The 18,758-nt window shown below is 41.9% G+C and overlaps 1 protein-coding gene across 4 annotated transcripts in view; it reads left to right on the top strand.

The window, feature by feature from the left end:
• The window catches only part of ELF1 (E74 like ETS transcription factor 1), a 122,454-nt gene that overhangs the window by 29,395 nt on the left and 74,301 nt on the right, over positions 1–18,758 (top strand). For 2 of the 4 annotated variants that reach the window (XM_021065634.2, XM_021065637.2), the window contains exon 1: positions 8,954–9,098. The exons of the other annotated variants lie outside the window; for them this stretch is intronic. The gene's annotated coding sequence lies outside the window, so the exon portion shown is untranslated. Of the gene's footprint in view, positions 1–8,953; positions 9,099–18,758 lie in introns of those variants that run through there. 4 annotated transcript variants of the gene reach the window in all.

Consider the following 18,758-nt stretch of genomic DNA (forward strand, 5'->3'; position numbering starts at 1 on the left):
CTTTTCGATGTGTAGCTTTCATATCAAATTGATGTCAGTGACTCCCACATTTATCTATCTAGCCCACACCTCTGCTCTGGGCTTCAGGACTGGGTGTTGACCTCTAGGAGGATATACCCAATTTGACCTCTTTGCTGGGAGTGCTCTTGAGCATCCCAAACGTAATCCATTCCCTAACTCCTCATAGCCCCCTGACTCTACACCATGGCTGTCTTTAGCTTTTCCTATGGAAGTTTCGGCAACCACAGTTTTCCAGTTGCCAAAAATAGAGTTCTTAGGCCTTCCCTCCCGCCACCCCCTCCCCCAACAACCCACTTGCTGTCCATTCAAAAATCTCGTTGGATAGTCTTCCGAAACACACCCGTAATTTATTCCTATCTTTCTTTTCTGCTGCCTCCTTTGTCCAAGTCATTATCGCCTTTTCTGAGTTACTGCCTCAGCTTCTCCTTTCGTCCATCCCTGCCCCTCTGCAGCCTCTCTCCAGCACAGCAGTCACAGCTCCTGACTCCGCTCCTCAAAACTCTCCAACCAAAGTCTCTAAGCAGTGAGACTCTCCATTAGTTTCTAGGACTCTTCCTCCTCCTGTTACCCTCCTTATTTTCTCTCTATGAACCACAGTGGCCTCCTTGCTTTTTCTAGTTCATATCAAGCAAGGTCTCTGTTAGCGTCTTTGCCTGGGCTTTTTTCTGCCTGGAATGTCCTTCCCTAGATGTATCTTCATGGCTCGAGGCTATATATATATATATATATATGGTTTTTTTTTTTTTTTTTTTCTCTTTAGAGGAGGTTCCCAGGCTAGGAGTCGAATTGGGGCTGTAGCTGCTGGCCTGCACCACAGCCACAGCAATGCCAGATCCTTAACCCACTGAGCGAGGCCAGGGCTCGAACCTACATCCTCATGGATCCTAGTCGGGTTCCTTAACCACTGGGCTACGGTGGGAACTCCTCGAGGCCATATTTAAAAGTGACCCAGCAAGAGGACATCTTCCCTGGTTAGTCTGTCTAAATCTTCTCCCTGCTGTTTTATTCTTTCTTCTTTGTCCTTATCTTTAACATACTGTATGTTTTATTTGCATCCTTTGTTTATAATCAACATGCTATGTATTTAGTTCATAGCGTTTCTCTCTTCCTAGGTAGAAAGTAAGCACGCCGTGGGCAGGGTTCATTTATCAATATTGTGTCTTTCTTGTTCACTGCTGTATGACAAGGGTCTAGAGCAGTGCCCAGCACGTGGTGGGTGCTCAGTTAGTATTTGTTCAGTGAACCAGTGCCTGGGAGCCCCTCAGGTCTGTTCCTGCCTTGACACTGGTCCAGTCACTTCTCTCTATAGACCTCCTGTCCCTGTTTTAAAAATGAGATTGGATATTATCATTGTTTTAGGTTTTCTTAAAACACCAAAGACTTAAGTAGATGTGGTATCAAAGTTCCTTGAAGTATTTTAAGAATTCAGCTACTTTGTGTTCCCGTCGTGGCTCAGTGGTTAACGAACCCGACTAGCATCCATGAGGACTCGGGTTTGATCCCTGATCTTGCTCAGCCGGTTAAGGATCCAGCGTTGCTGTGAGCTGTGGTGTAGGTCGCAGATGAGGCTCGGATCCCGAGTTGCTCTGGCTATGGAGTGGGCTGGTAGCCACAGCTCTGATTCGACCCCTAGCCTGGGAACCTCTAAAAAGACACCCCACCCCAAATTTCAACTACTCAGCAGAAAAGCTTAAAAATCACTGGGCTGAATAGAGGATCTCTAAGTTCTGTTTCAGCCTTGTGGTCCGTTCTTGTAATAATAATTCTAAGCGGGGCAACTCAGGGGAGCCGTCATGCAGAGAAGGCATGTCTGCTGAGACAACGAAGGATGAATGAGTAGACAGACCTCAGGAAAAGGATAGGGACTAAGGCTAGTGCTTTCCAAGCCCAGGGAAGGCAAACAAATAGGAAAGGAGTAATCCAGAAGGTTTCATTAAGGCTGGACTTGGACTGTGTGTGTGTGTGTGTGTATGAGAGAGGGACAGAGACACGGGGATGACAGGGCTGGAACCAGGTGAATCCAGGTCAGACTGTGAAAGCCTTGATCACCATGATAGATAGTCCAGCTTTTTATTTTGCTTCTAGGGAATCAGAGTGTTTTCCAGCAATGCACGGTCATCACATCACTCCCAGAGTTGTCCTTCAAGATTCCTCTGATAGCAGTGCAAGGTGAATTGAAAGCAGGCAGTTGTCGTAGGGAGAGGGACAGTTGGGGTATTGCTGAGATACTATTTTTCTGTGATAGGATGCTTTTGCCTGAAGAGTAGCAAAGGAGGAGCTTGAGTTTCACTTGCATCTCAGTATAAAAAATAGAAGATCTTCCTGCAGCATTTAGAGATTGCTAATGACGGTGTCTTTTTGAGTGGCTGCTGTGTGAGAGCATTGACTACGTTAGGTTCTAGGGCTGCATAGCAGCAGAGCAGTGGTTCTCCTAAGGCTCGGCTCTACCCACACCACTCAGTCTGTTTCTAGGAGTAGGCATGTCTTCAGAAAGCTTCTCTAGGTAATTCAGAGGTGCATCTCTGGCTGGAGTCCACTGAAGTAAAAGATACATTGCCTTTAATATTGAATTTTAAAGTGTCAGATACAATTTCGTAGCTGTATGAAACTTGAGATTGCAGTTAGCTTATTACCTGGGAGCATGATAAAGAATGTAACTGTACAAGAGTTCCCGTTGTGGCTCAGCGGAAACAAATCTGACTAGCATCCATGAGGACGCAGGTTCGATCCCTGGCCTCACTCGGTGGGTTAAGGATCTTGCATAGCCATGAGCTGTGGTATAGGTTGCACACGTGGCTCAGATCTGACGTTGCTGTTGCTGTGGTATAGGCCAGTGGCTACAGCTCTGATTCAACCCCTCCCTATCCTGGAAACCTCTATATGCCTCGGGATCAGCCCTAAAAAGCAAAAAAAAAAAAGAAAGTACAGTCAATTCTTAATTATTTTTGACATGATAGGAAAGTTTAATACCCAAAGTAACACCGACACTAGAATCTGACAACATAGATAGGTTAAATCATGGGCCAAATCAAATACCCTACACATGTCCATCAGTGGGCGAAGGGATAAAGATGTGGGTAGATATACAATAGAATACTACTCGGCCATAAAAAGAATGAGATCTTGCCATTTGCAACAGCATGGATGGACCTTTAGGGCATTATGCTAGGTGAGGTTAAGTCAGACGGAAAGACCAATACCACACTGATTTCACTTATATGTGGAATCTGAAAAAAGGAAAACAAACGAGCAAACAAAACCAAACCAAACTCATAGATGGAGAGAATAGCTTGGTGGTTGCCAGAGGGGAAGGGGGTTGAGAGGTGGATGAAATGGGTAAAGGAGGGCAGGAAGTACAGACTCTGAGTCATAGAATGATGACGTCATGGGGACGCGATGTATAGTGTGATGACTATAATCACGACTACTGTATTGTGTATTTGAAAGTTGCTAAGAGTACATCTTAAAAGTGCTCCTCTCTGGAGTTCGCGTCATGGCGCAGTGGTTAACGGATCCGACTGGGAACCATGAGGTGGCGGGTTCGATCCCTGGCCTTGCTCAGTGGGTTAAGGATCCGGCGTTGCCGTGAGCTGTGGTGTAGGTTGCAGACGCGGCTCGGATCCCACGTGGCTGTGGCTCTGGCGTAGGCCGGTGGCTATGGCTCCGATTCGACCCCTATCCTGGGAACCTCCATATGTCACAGGAGCGGCCCTAGAAAAGGCAAAAAGACCACACACACAAAAAAAGTTCTCGTCTCAAGAAAGAAATTGTCTAACTTTGTATGGTGATGGTTGATCTCATTTTGCAGTGTATACAGTGTCGAATTATTCCATTGTACACCTGAAAGCAGTGTAAGGTTTTATGTCAGTTCTACTTAAAAAAAAAAGTCATAGTTGAAATCATGGCTGTTAAAATTTTTTTCAATGTATAGTGAAAATCCTAATAAGCTACAATTTCCTCTCAGGCAACTGTTTTAGAAAGGTTATTCATTCATGTCTCTGAGTTTCTGCTATGCGTCGGGCCCTATCTTAGTTGTAGGAATACGGTAGTGAGCAAAACCAGACAAAGCCATGGCCCCTTTTGCCTTTGGTATGCCTCTCAAAACACATAGACACTGGAGTTCCCATTCGTGTCGCAGCAGAAGCGAATCCAGCTAGTATCCATGAGGTCGTGGGTTCGATCCCTGGCCTCGCTCAGTGGGTTGGGGATCCGGTGTTGTCGTGAGCTGTGGTGTAGGTCGCAGATGCTGCTCAGATCTGAAACTATGAAGGTGTCTCATGGTATAGGCTGGCAGCTGTAGCACTCACTTATTCGATCCCTAGCCTGGGAACTTCCATATGCAGCAGGTGTGGCCCCAGAAAGCAAAAAAAAAAAAAAAAAAAAAAAAGGAAGAAAGAAAACCAAACAAACACAGACACTTGTCCAGGAGTGATCTGTGCAGAAGTGGGAAGAGGGCCTTGGTTTAACAAAGCCAGTGTTAGATGGTAGAGAGTTATGTTTTACATTTAGGCTCATATTTGGAAATGCTGCACAATGCTCTGGGATTACGCTTTGAGGGGTGTTACCATCATCAAACTTAATTCTTTCTCACTGAAAGGTTTATAACGCTGAATCTCAGTTTTTAAATCTTTATTTTTATATTTAAATAGAGAAGAGTGGTTTTGGTCATTTATCATTGTAATGGTTTGAGCTTTGCTTCCATCTCTGGATGGGAACCATGTTAGCTCCTGATCCAGGAAGATTCAAATCATGCCTTTTTTTAGCCCAGGTTTCCTAGAGGTGAAAATGAGACTTCCGTATTTTCATGTACTAGAAGTTCTCAAATTTGAGTTCAAGAAGAGGTAAAAATGAAAGAGGAGAGTGTTTGCTTACATGGTAAATTCTTTTCATAAGTTCTATTTTAAAGAAAAAAATAAACAATGTCCTAACTTTAGTTGGCATTTAATAAACTCATTCAGTTGAAATCTTTCTCAGCTAATAGTTAAAATATAAATGTTGGCAGTTCCTCCAGGCAGCCATGACAGCATTATATTAAGATGTATACTGATTTGATATGTATCTTATTTTAGAAATAAACATACCCTGAGTATGTACAGGTACATTATATTTCCGTCACCAATCTTAAGATGCCACATTTTAGTTACATAAAAATTTGGAGGAGTTCCCGTCATGGCACAGCGAAAACGAATCTGGACTAGGAGCCACGAGGTTGCGGGTCCAATCCCTGGCCTTGCTCAGTGGGTTAAGGATCCGGCGTTGCCGTGAGCTGTGGTGTAGGTTGGCAGCTCTGATTAGACCCCTAGCTGGGAATCTCCATATGCCGTGGGTGTGGCCCTAAAAAAGACAAAAGACGAAAATAATAATTTAGAAATGTGAAAGTTTGAAATCCTGAAGTACATGATACTGGTTGCTTCTATCACGAAGCATAATAATAACAGCTAATTTTTATGGAGTATTTACTAAGCACTTAGTGCTGTGTTAATCACTGTGTTACACATGAACTGGAGTTCTTCCTCTTTTATTTTATTTTATTTTTTTTTTGGTCTTTGTGGGACTGCACCGGCGGCATATGGAGGTTCCCAGGCTAGGGATCCGAATCGGAGCTGCAGCCGCTGGCCTACACCACAGCCACAGCAATGCCAGATCCGAGCCACATCTGCCACCTACACTGCAGCTCACAGCAACGTTGGGTCCTTAACCCACTGAACGAGGCCTGGGATGGAACCTGCGTCCTCATGGATGCTAGTCAGATTCCTTTCTGCTGAGCTACACAGAACTCCTGGATTTTTTTTTTTTTTTTTTTTTTTTTTGTCTTTTTGCCATTTCTTGGGCCGCCCCTGTGGCATATGGAGGTTCGCAGGCTAGGGGTTGAATCGGAGCTGTAGCCGCCGGCCTACACCAGAGCCACAGCAACATAGGATCCGAGCCGCGTCTGCAACCTACACCACAGCTCACGGCAATGCCAGATCCTTAACCCACTGAGCAAGGCCAGGGATTGAACCCACAACCTCATGGTTCCTAGTCGGATTTGTTAACCACTGCTCCACAAAGGGAACTCCCTGGATTTCTTTTTAAAGCCAGGTTTGTTGAGATGTAGTTTATGCACCATACCGTTTGCCCTATTTAGTTACACAGTTCTGTGATTTTTTTTTTGACATATACAGGTCCCATAACCAAGAGCTCAATCACCATACAGGACCTCTCCATCACCCTAAACTGTTCCCTTGTTTTCTTTTGTAGCCAACCTCATGCCCAGCCTGTGGCAACCACGGATCAGACTTCTGCCTTTTTTGTGTTGCTTTTTCCAGAATATCATATAAATGGAATCATACAGTATGTATTTTGAGGTTGGCTTTTAGATTCATCCATGTGGTATCATCTGTCAGAAGTGCAGAAGTTCATGCTTTTTTTTTTTTTTTTTTTTTGCTGATAGAATTCCATTGTCAGGATGTATCACAATGTGTTTATCTCTTCACCAGTTGGTGGACAGTTGAGTTTCTAGTATTTTGATAATGAATGAAACTGTTATAAATATTTATGTAGAAGGTTTTTTTTTTTTTTAAATAGTCACGCCTGCCTAGAAGTTCCCAGGTCAGGAATTGAACCCGAGCCACAGTCAAGGCAATGCTGTATCCTTAAACCACGGTGCCAGGCAAGGACACAAACCTCTGCCTCCGTGGAGACCCAAGCTTCTATAATCGGATTCTCAACCCACTGTGCCACAGTGGGAGCTCCTATCCTTTTATATATCTATACCTCATAAAAATTTTTTTTTACGCATTTGATACTAGTCACTTAAAAAAAAACAAACACCTTTATCATAATAATGCTGACCTCTAGGCATTTACTGTATGGTGATATTCTCAGGGAATGTGTAGAATTTACTGACCTTTCAGATTGGCTTCTGATCCTGGTACTTTTAAAGTTATATTAGCAGTTCCCGTTGTGGCTCAGTGGTTAACAAATCCCACTAGGAACCATGAGGTGGTGGGTTTGATCCCTGCCCTTGCTCAGTGGGTTAAGGATCCAGTGTTGCCGTGAGCTGCGGTGTAGGTCGCAGATGCGACCTGGATCCTGCGTTGCTGTGGCTGTGGTGTAGGCCGGCGGCTACAGCTCCAGTTAGACCCTAGCCTGCGAACCTCCATATGCCGTGGGAGCGGCCCTAGAAAAGGCAAAAAGACGGAAAAAAAAAAAAAGAAAAAAGTTGTATTTGTAGTGTTACAGGTTTTAAAAATCATTATCCACTCTGTGACTTGTTTGTTCAGACATCATCCTTTCACTAGTCCCTCTTTCACCCCTTATAACTTTTCTTATTTCTTTTTTTGTTGTTGTTGTTGTTGCTTTTTAGGGCTGCACCTGCGGCATATGGAGGTTCCCAGGCTAGGGGACCAGAGCTACACCTGCTGGCCTACACCACAGCCACAGCAACTGGGGATCCGAGCCGCGTCTGCGACTTACACCACAGCTCACGGCACTGCCGGATCCTTAGCCCACTGAGCAAGGCCAGGGATCGAACCTGCGTCCTATAGTTGGTTTCGTTGCCCCTGAGCCATGATAGGAACTCCCTGTTTTTCTTCTTAGCATAGTTTTTATTAACAATTTATTAAGTCATGGAGATTATTTTAGTAAAAAGATGAGTCAAGTGTGCTGTGGAATAAATAAATAGGCACTTTATGGGCAGAAAGTTGGTTGGCAATCATGCTGTTTTGTAGCGGTTTATAAAGTTCCTAAGCCAGTGACCGCTTGTCCCTTAACTGTGCTTCTAGTAATTAAATTCCAGAGTAATTGCTTCCAAATAATTCACTAAAGGAGAAAAGCTTGCTAAATCCTGTTTACTTTTTGCAAAAGGTTAGAATGAAGGCTAGTGAGTTGTGCTTCTTCATCTCAAGCACTTCTGGAAGTTCATAATGCTTTCAAGCCCTTTTGTTCAACTGAAGCTCTTGGAAGAAATGAATAAATACTCACCCAGGGGGCCAGGGAAGTCGCCGTAGTAACTGCCGTTTCAGCTGCTTGTGCACCTTGTTAGATGTAGCGTTTGGTGACCTGGAGAACAAAACTTCACTGGCCACGTTTGTTGACACCCTGAGGCTCATCCTCTGTGCCTCAGGAGAGCCCTAGCAGGGTGCCTGGCACACAGCTGGCTTTTATTTGTGGACGATTTTGTTCACAAGGTCAAGAAAACTGTGGCTATCACTTGAAAGTAGATTTTTGAGTCGTGACCGCCTCGATAATGTTTCCAAATAGGGTTGTTGTCAGGCTTGCAATTCGGTTTAAAATCGCTTTGCTGTTTTGGACTATCAGCTCCTGTCTAACGCACATTGGTTTTTGAATTCCGAAAACCAGGTTAGTAATTCACTCCTATTTTTCCACCGACCTTTGAATTTTCTGGTGGATTTTTATCTGCTTGGTGAACTTAGAAATCTGCATCTCAAATTGCAAGGTGCTCGCTTCTCCAGATTACATCGCAATATGTGTAACTCTTTTATATAGGAGTTAATGAGTAGCCAGGTTAGCCTAACCAGGCCATTGTTACATTAAAAGCCAGAAAGTTTACTGTCTCCCTGCCCTTCCCCTCCCATACTGTGCTGTTTCTGTTTTTTTTTTGTTTTTTGTTTTTTGTTTTTCTTTTTCCTTTCATCGTTTTATTTACCGACCCTATGAAAATAACTTTTAAAACCTGAGCTCGTCTTTTTTAAAACAACCTACAGATTGTGCCCTTGGCTGCCTTCTAGATTCTGAGTCTCTTGTCCCGTTCATTTTAAAATTCAGGGGATGGACCTGAGCCGAGCCATGGTTTCATCAAGGTATGTCTCGCGCTCCTTGGCCCTGCCTCTCGCCAAATAAATCTTACCTGTGGATTTATTTGCATGTTTGACCTAAGCCGAGCAATTGGGTCCACGGCCACATGGGCGTGCCTCCCTTAGAAACACTCAGTTTCATGTATGACTCATAAGCAGAAGCACAGACACCACTTCCCCAATCTCCAGGAGCCATTTTAACAGCATAAAACTTGCCGGATTGCTTTTTATTTTTCCAGCCCAAAGGACAGGATCTAAAGAGAAAGAGCCCATCTGAAGGTAACTCAAGATTTTTTTGCCTCTGTGCTTCTGGCTGCCTCCTGAGCTGATAAGCGGAGGGTGTGGGTCTTTACCTGTGGAAGAACCTGGCTGCATGTGTTCTTTTAACTCTGGAAAAAAACCCCCGTGTAGGCAGTCACATGCCTGATGGCCCTTCCCTTCGGGGTGGGGGGGATACAAAGCCTTCCAGTTCTGGAAAGTGTTAGGTCTTCTTGGTAAAACATTTTTGGCATTTCGTGTGCTTTTATGATCCCCTCCTGTGTGACTGGAGAATAAAGGAGATTTTTTTTTCTTTCTTCCTTTCTTTCTTTCTTTCTTTTTAAACTGCAAAGCAAACTAGGTCACATTTTAATTCGAAAAAAAAGGGGGGGGGGAATTGTATTTGTGAGGGCAGTGTGTAAACTGTGCTGTTTGTGTGTGATGGAGATTAGGCAAGAAATTCAGGGGCAAGAATGACCTTCAGAAGCAAGGGGTCTTGTTGTGGCGTTTTAATTAAGGGGAAGTTTGGGGACAGCTCAGTCATAGGTGTTGCTCATTGGCGGTCATTTCTTTTTTCCTCTCTTGAAAGTGAAGGAATTCCAAAATGAAGTTTCGTGTAAACTAAATAGAAGTTTGAATAAAGGGAGCAGGCATTTAGGTGACAAGTAAAATTGATTATTAAATAAAGCGGAAGAAGAGCTAGAATGGTTCATTTACGCTTAGAAAAAAATGATCAAGTTTTATAGTTCACACTGGAACTTGTTCTGATAACAACTTTAGAAGCATAACTAGCTTCTGAGGAAACAGGTATTTTGATTTCTGTTAAAAGAAAAAGTAAAGAATATTGACCTTCTGTCTATAAAACTATGAAACTTTGCTGGTTTTGAATTTTAAAAAAATACCTTTAGTGACAGAAAAGATTGCTTAGTCTTTTCCTGAAATATTTTTTCATTGGTGAAATTAAGAGATTTTGGTCAATATATGTTCTGGTTGTGTGCCTTGAAGTTCTAGGTTGTCCGAGAAGCTGGATGCAGTAGTAAATTTCTCTGAAAATTACTTGCGAAACTAAACTTTGAATGAGAGTAAGATTTGAACATGCAGTGATTCCGAATCGAGTTTTTGGAACTAAAACTTGCCAAGTCCTTTATTCCTGACTGTAATGAGATTTAGCTGGTTCTCTGCGAAATTTACTGTTAACGGTTTTCTAAGTGTCAGATGAAAGGGAAGGTAGAAAGGCAGTCAATTATTATTTCTGACTCTTTGAAAGGATTGTTTATGTTATTGCATCTCAATTTCGTGGTCTTATAAGAAAAGTACAAACAGACATCTTCCCAGCGCTGTTCTGAGCCATTTGCTGTCACCTTTGCTTGCGTCTGGCTGGTTTGCTCAGCTTTTGAGTAAGCAAGGCTGCATTGACTTCTCTTCTGCTCTGTATGAAAAATGTAAGGAAACCTTTTGGCCTTTCCTTTCTTCCTTTATTAAAGAGAGGTAGAAGAATTCAGTTTCTTCAAATTTAGGAATGAGTGCCGTTTAAATAAAATAGCTAACCGTCCTAGATATCAGTTTCTTATAAGGTGGAGAAGATTGAAGTGGGACTTGGGGAGAAGGAAGGGGAAAAAAAAAGCACGAGCCTTACTAGGCAGTTACCATCCCACCCCTTTCCTTTTATAAGATTGAATGTGCATTTTATGTGAGTCATCAGAATTAGAATTACCAAGTCGTAGAATGTTGAAAAAGACCGTTCCAATGGCCTCCCTTCTATCGTGGAAGGAACAGGGGCCCAAAGAGGTCTCGTGACTTGCTCAAGGTTGTGCGGGGCTCGCTGGTGGGCCTTCCGGCCTGGAGCTGCTCCTGCCATCCCAAGCGAGGCCTGCTTTGAAACGGTCTGTATTGCCTCTAGAGTAAATACAACCTTAATGAAGTTGCTTGGTGATCGTTTTGGTGATTTGGGTATGACCACATGCATTAACTCATGATTTTGAACCTGTTTAAACTAGCTGCCCTTTTCATCAGAGAGAGGGTGCCTGCACCATTTCATTTCTACAACAGCCTTTGGTCACTACGAGAATTTTTTCATCGTTGAAGCATTGTGACGTTGCTTATTTAAGATAGCCTTAAGGGAGCTGGAAAGACAAGGGTTTGGGAATTTATTTTGAACTTCTAGATACAAACAAGGTTTATTTCTGCTTTCCTTTTACCACATATTCTTTTGGGCGGGCAGATACTGTTTACCATGATGCCTTGTTCCATTGAAGTGTGTGTACAACTTTGCATATGTTTATAAAGCTGAGAGGTCTCCAAACTCTAACTCCAGTATAGTCTTGACTTTAACCTTCCCGTAATTAAGAATCTCATTCCTTTTATCATACCTTCTCTTCTTCTTGGAAAGTTTACTATACATACCATTATACTGTATATACTTTTGGAATTTTCTGGGGAATACAATTCTCTTTTTGATGATGGTGGTTGAAATTGTCTTTAGACCTGCCTTTTTTTTTTTAGGTCTGGAAATTCAGATTTTTAAAAATTACTTTGCCTGTGACGTTTGAATCTCCTAAATTTCTGAGTTCTCTAAGCTAATTCACTGTCGGATCCTCCGTAACGTGGGTATCATTGTCCTCATAAGCAACGCATAGGGTACAGAAGGCTGGAAAACCGGGACTGTATTCTTAGAGATTTTAGATTCTTCCTGGAACCACAGGGTGTGGTGACACAGGTGAAATAAGTAAAGAATGGACCCAAACCACTGAGGTGTTAAATTTCGGTTCAGACTCTGCCTAGAGATGAAAGATGACAGAGACTTAAAATAAGCAGGGAAGAATGGGTCTGTAGGAATGACGCCCATTGAAGGATGAATAGCAGTCGCGTAGGTCAAAAGGAGTGTCTTTAGTAAGACTGTAATCTCTTAGAGATCAGAGATAGTTTATTCTTTTTCTCTTTGTCACCCTTTGATAGAGTTTCAAGCACATGTGTATAGGCCATTATTATTGGCTGCATTTAAAACCCTTGGCTACTCAGTTGGGCAGGTCCTTCTAAAGTTAGTGGTGCCTGGGAGCTCCCTGGTGGCCAAGTGGGTTAAAGATCCAGCGTTGTCACTGCTGTGGCTAGGGTTCAATCCCTGGCTCAAGAACTTCCACATGTCGCAAGTGTGCCAAAAAATAATTGAATAAAGTTAGTGGTGGTGAATCTTTAAAGGGCATGTGGCTCTCAGCTCAATCTCTGGTGTCCACACGTTGTAACCAAAGAAAAACCTAACACCTGCCTGGTAGTATACTACCTTTAAGGCAGTAGTTTTTGACCTTTGGTGGAACAGAGAATCACCTGGCTTCAATTTGTAGCTTCTGGTCCTTCAGGCCTGGGGTTTGGCTTATCAGTCTGCAGTTTTAATAGGTAGCTTAGATGGCTGTGATGCTCAGGCTGCCATACCTTCTTGGAAAGAGCGTTTTCAGGGTTCAGAGCTGTGAAGAATGATTCATGCGTTACTTAGCATTTTCGTATCTAAATTTTGAAGGAGCAATGATATTTGGAAGCCCACGGTCTCTGGTCAGTAAAGAAGGTGATTGGTGTATTTATCATCAGCGTCAGGAGTTCCTGTTGTGGCGCAGTGGTTAACGAATCCGACTAGGAACCATGAGGTTGCGGGTTCGATCCCTGCCCTTGCTCAATGGGTTGGGGATCTGGCATTGCTGTGAGCTGTGGTATAGGTCGCAGACTCATCTCGGATCCCGCGTTGCTGTGGCGGTGGTGTAGGCAGGTGGCTACGGCTCCGATTAGACCCCTAGCCTGGGAACCTCCATATGCGGAGGGAGCGGCCCTAGAAAAGGCAAAGAGACAAAAAAAATAAAAATATCATCAGTGTCAGAACTTCCGTAGCTTCATCTCTGTAGCATAGTTATCCTTCTCTCTGCTCAAGTTCTTTGCTGTTGCTGTCTGTGCCTTTCAGCTTGATGGCTCTCCCTCTTTCCTTTCCTCTAATTCTTCATGTCCCCCTCCCACTCCCCACTCACTGCCATCTTGACCACAAAATAGAATTAACCTCATTATTTTTGTTTTTCAGATGTAATTAGCCTCTTCTTTATCTCTCAGGGAACCATCATTCTCCCAGTGTTATTATTATTATTTTTTTAAGTTCTCTTTGGTGCTTCATGGTATCTCTCTAGTTCTTTTACCCTTGGTATTCTAATAAAAACAGTGATTGAGGGTAGCACTTACAGTCTTTGAGAATTCCTTTCTCCTGAGAAATGCACTATTAGTCTTTGTAATTGTTTGAATCTGGAGGGAGTAAGTTTTTTGTTGTTGTTGTTTTGTTTGTTTGTTTTTTACCATGTGATACTTGGATATGATTTTTGAGATTTCTTTGGACATTTAACTGCATAATCGATTGCATATTTGTCGGCTTTGCCTTACATTCCATCTCATCTAATGAAGCAAAGGGTTCCTAGACTCTTGTAGGAATGGGAAGAAGAGTCCCATTACTTGAATGGTCTGAATGTAATTTCGCTTCCATCCCTTGGTCAGTATATTTTGCTCCTTTGCTTAGGAGCTGCTTCATATAAATGGTAGAAATTAAGTAATCACAACTATCTGAGCAATTTCTTTCTCCTTTAGTAGGGAGGAACTCCTAAAGCAAAAGCTATTTGTTACCTCTATTTTTGTGTTTTGTAAGACAGTCTATATACTGAAGTAAGAGTAGCTGTTGATCTGCGCTACAAATGTCAGGCACCGCACCCTTATGAAAAAAAAACCCCAGAAAACAAAAAACTTCTGTGCTGTTTGCTTTGTTGGTAGAGGGAATAAATTATGCAGCGGAGCTGTGGTTGTAGAAATTTCTGTGCAGAAACATTTTTATTCCTTCTCTTCCAGTAATAAGTATCTGAATCAACACCATCCTCATCATCAGAAGCCTCCTCCCAAACTTCTACGCCACAGCCTCAGCCACGCGGGATCCAAACCACATCTGCAGCCTACCCCACAGCTCATGGCAACCCTGGATCCTTAACCCCCTGATCGAGGCCAGGGATCGAACCCCCACCCTCATGGATCCTAGTCAGGTTCCTTACCTCTGAGCCACAACAGGAACTCCCAGCATCCGCCCTTTTTTAATCTCCATATTTTGTAGCCTGAGATTGACGGCTAGCATCAAAAAAAGAGGCAACTGTAAACAATATGAATGCTTTCCTAGAGTTTTTTGACGATTGATTCAACAATATTTATATCAAAAAGGTATCAAAGTGATGCACATGGGTAGAAATCTCACAGAAAAGCCTTTAATGGAAAGCAGCCCCCCTCCTCTCCCCTTCCCACTTTCAGTCCTGCTTCCTAGAGGCAAACACTTACACCAGTTTTTGGTTTCTTGATTTTTCCAGTCTGTGTTTTCTGGGATCTCTCCTTGTCCTGTCTTCTACCCTATAGGATAGAGAATACAGTTCTTCAAGGGAGCAGGAACCCGTGTGACTTGACATGATGTGAAGTCACATAAGGTTCATTATCTCTGTGAAGGATGCTTAGTCACATAGTGGTCGCTGTATTTGTGCAGAGGTGCATGGTACCAGATTTATTGGCATAATGAGTTTAAAAAGTCTAAATTAAAGAAAGTTGGGGGGCTCTTCGTCGTGGCTCAGTGGAAATGACTCTGACTAGTATCCATCCATGAGGACCCACGTTTGATCCCTGGCCTTGCTCAGTGAGATAAGAATCTGGCCTTGCCATGAGCTGTGGTGTAGGTCGAAGATGTGGCTCGGATCTGATGTGGTTGTGACTGTGGTGTAGGCTGGCACTTACAGCTCCAATTAGACCCCTAGCCTGGAAACCTCCATATGCCAAGGGTGCGACCCTAGAAAGGAAAAAAAAAAAAAAGTTGGTTTTTGTCTGTGTTTAGAGAGCAATCCTATAAACAGTGAAACTAGAAAGTATTATAATAAAAGTATAAAAAGAAGGTGTTGGAGTTCCCGTCGTGGCGCAGTGGTTGACGAATCCGACTAGGAACCATGAGGTTGCAGGTTCAGTCCCTGCCCTTGCTCGGTGGGTTAAGGATCTGGCGTTGCCATGATCTGTGGTGTAGGTTGCAGATGCGGCTTGGATCCCGAGTTGCTGTGGCTCTGGTGTAGGCCGGCGGCTACAGCTCCAATTTGACCCCTAGCCTGGGAACCTCCATGTGCCACGGAAGCGGCCCAAAGAAATAGCAAAAAGACCAAAAAAAAAAAAAAAAAAAGTGTTAATAGCTTGGTTTATGTGCATCTTTTTATGTCAAAATATTACATGGAAGCTGCCTATTGTAATGGGGCCATTCCTTATCCTTTTTTCTTTAAAACTGTGAAATGTGAATGTAGGAGAATATGCAAAACGTGCGTGCAGTTTAAATGTAATTACACAGTGTTTACCCATGTCTCAGCAGCCGACGTTAGAAATAAAGCATGCGGAGTTCCCGTTGTGGCGCAGTGGTTAACGAATCCGACTAGGAACCATGAGGTTGAGGGTTCGATCCCTGGCCTCGCTCAGCGGGTTAAGGATCCGTGAGCTGTGGTGTAGGTCGCAGATGCCACTCAGAGCCAGCATTGCTGTGGCTGTGGCGCAGGCCAGCAGCTGTAGCTTGGATTCAGCCCCTGGCCTGGGAACCTCCATATGCCTCAGGTGTGGCACACACACACAAAAAAAAAAAAAAAAAAAGAAAGAAAAGAAAAATAGAGCATGTTTATTAAGACAGAAATCCCCACTCTGCCCTCCTCTGCATCTACTCTACATTGTTTGTTTCTCCTTAAAAATAGCTATTATCTTGATTTTGGTGATAATGTTTGCTTTATAGTTGTAAGCCTTTGGACTTTGTTTAAACGGATCATACCATGTATATGCTATAGGGACCTGCTGCTTTCGTTTAACTCTGAGATTTCTCTGAATTAATTTTAATTGCAGTATAGTAGTTCATCGTCAGTCCATATACCAGAACGCATTTAGTCTCTCTTGTTGATGGCGGTAGATTATTTCCAGTTTGGGAACACTTTTGCACATGATTCTTGGAACATATGTGCAAAGAATTCTCTGTTGTATCATCAAACGGAGGTGTGTGAAGAGGTTACAAAGCGTATGGAGAGAATGAATAGTCTAAGATAATTTAGAGTGTTTCATTATCTTTCTGGGCAACAGATGCCTGCCATTGATGCCTTCTTAACCCATTGGGCATCTTACTATGGTGTTTTTTGTCCTGGGGGCTCAAATCCTCCAGGACCCTAAACAAATGGGCAATTGATGCCTTTACAGGAAGTTGCAGGCATTGGCATTTTTGACTACCAAACAGTAAGTGCCTCCCATTTATTAATTAGGAGCAAATGGAAGTAGAAGTCATAGGATTTTATAGTTGGAAGGGTTCTTATAAGTCATGCAATTTAGGCGTCTCTTAGGTTTTTTTAATATTCCTTTTCATTCCATCTGATATAATTTATTGATTCATTCAGCAGTTATTTATTGTCTGTCTTGAGGCTGGTGACTATAGCAGTGAACCAAACATAGAAACCTTATTCATAAGGTTTCATAATTAACTTTCATTTAAAACTATATTATAATGTATATGATGATGAGAGAAAATTGCAGATAAATATATTAGTATTCTCCAAGCCCTCTGTGTGAACTGCTGAGATGAGGAAAGCGTACTAGAACTTATCTTTTTTAACAGCTTTATTTTACCAAGGGGGGGGGGGGAATATATTCCAGAGAGTTTTCTCTCTATATTGCTCTTCTCCGAAGAAAGGGCCCATTTGAAGGGCATGTAATAAATAATAGCCTGTACTTGAAAATACCTTGTATACTGATAAATATAGCCCATGTAAACAAAAGGTGTTTATGGTACTCAATACTTTTCAAGAGTAAAAAGGGATCTTGTCACTGCAAGAATGATGCTCTGTTGCAACTAGTAATTTAAATATCATTATTACAGATAAATCCTTTTTCCCTATCTCAGTATTTTTTAGGAAACTCTGGTTAAGTATCTTGCCTGAGATTGAACAATTTAATAGATCATTGGTACTTTTAGCCTTTGACTTAGTCCTTTTTTATAACTAGTAAAGCAGAGTTTTATTGAAGAACAGCCAGTTTGAGGAGAAGTTGAAAAAAAATCACAAGTATTCTAGACCAGAACAACTAGAATAAAAACAGTAGTTTGAAGGTTTATTTTTCCCAATGAAGAAAATCATAGATGGTCACCTTGTTTGTGCCCTTCCCAATTCCTTCTTTAAAAAAATAGCAAAATTTACTAAAATTGCGGAGAATATTAATTATTATATTTAATTATAAAATTAAGCTTGCTGATAAAGGAATCCAAATTAAGTGAAATATTCTTTTTTTTGCCCATATCATATTGACAAAAGTTAAAGTATTGTGGATTGATGACAATGCCATTAAATGTGCACGTACAGGAGTTCCCGTCATGGCGCAGTGGTTAACGTATCCGACTAGGAACCAGGAGGTTGCGGGTTCGATCCCTGCCCTTGCTCAGTGGGTTAAGGATCCAGCGTAAGCGCTGTAGTGTAGGTTGCAGACGCAGCTTGGATCCCGTGTTGCTGTGGCTCTGGCATAGGCCGGTGGCTACAGTTTCAATTTGACCTCTAGCCTGGGAACCTCCATGTGCCGCTGAAGTGGCCCTAGAAAAGGCAAAAAGACAAAAAAAAAAAAAAAAAAAAAAAAGAAGCATGCACATATTCTGTTGATAGCAGTATAAATTGAAGAAACTTCTGGAGGGCAGTTGGCCTATATCAAATGCATTGAAAATGTACATGCCTTTTTAGATAATGATCTCAGTTCCAGGACTCTATCCTAAAAAAAACGTAAGGAACTGAACAAAGATTTAGGTGTAAGGATAGTCACTGGTTATAATAGCATAGCAGTTCTCAGACTTGGTATTCTTTGTATGTTTTCAAACTTTATATCTTCTTTATACTCTTAAAAATTGTTGAATATGTCAAAGAGCCTTTGTTCATGTGGCTTATGTTTATCAATGTTTATCGATATTAGAGATTAAAACACAAATATTAAAATTAATTTATTTAAATGTCCACTCAATCATGTTAACATCATAATCTTTGTAGAAGACAGTTATATTTTCCAGAACAAAAGCTGTATTGAGAGAACTGAAAATTCTTTAAATCTTTGGCTTAACTGAAGACAGCTAGATTCTCATATTGACTTTTGTATTCGATTTATTCTAATATGCTGCTTTGGTTGAAGAATGAGAAGAAAATTTGGTTTCGCACAAATGTCTCATTGGTAAAGGGGGATATATTTTAATAGCCACTTCAGGTAACTCTGGATTTCTCCTCTGATAATGCACCTAAACTCAACAAATGGTAGTTTCCTTAAGGCTAGTGCAAAAGGACTCTGAAACCCTATTCAATGAACTTTTCGTTCTCTGTAACATTAAAATCCATTTGTTTATCTTGCACTTTAAATACATTAAAAAAGGACAGAATGAACTTCTTTGCAGAACAGATACCGACTGACTCACAGACTTTGAAAAACGTATGGTCTCCAAAGGAGACAGTTTGTGGGGTGGGAGGATGCGCTGGGGTTGTGGGATGGAAATCCTATAAAATTGGATTGTGATAATCATTGTACAACTATAAATGTAATAAAGTCATTGAGTAATAAACAAAACAACAAAAATCACTTTGATGCTTAAAAATTAATTAATTAATT

Source organism: Sus scrofa, chromosome 11, assembly GCF_054392235.1.
Source record: "Sus scrofa isolate SSC_HxYL_T2T_F1_AM1 chromosome 11, Sscrofa_HxYL_maternal_Yorkshire_Landrace_v2.0, whole genome shotgun sequence".
NCBI lineage: Eukaryota > Metazoa > Chordata > Mammalia > Artiodactyla > Suidae > Sus > Sus scrofa.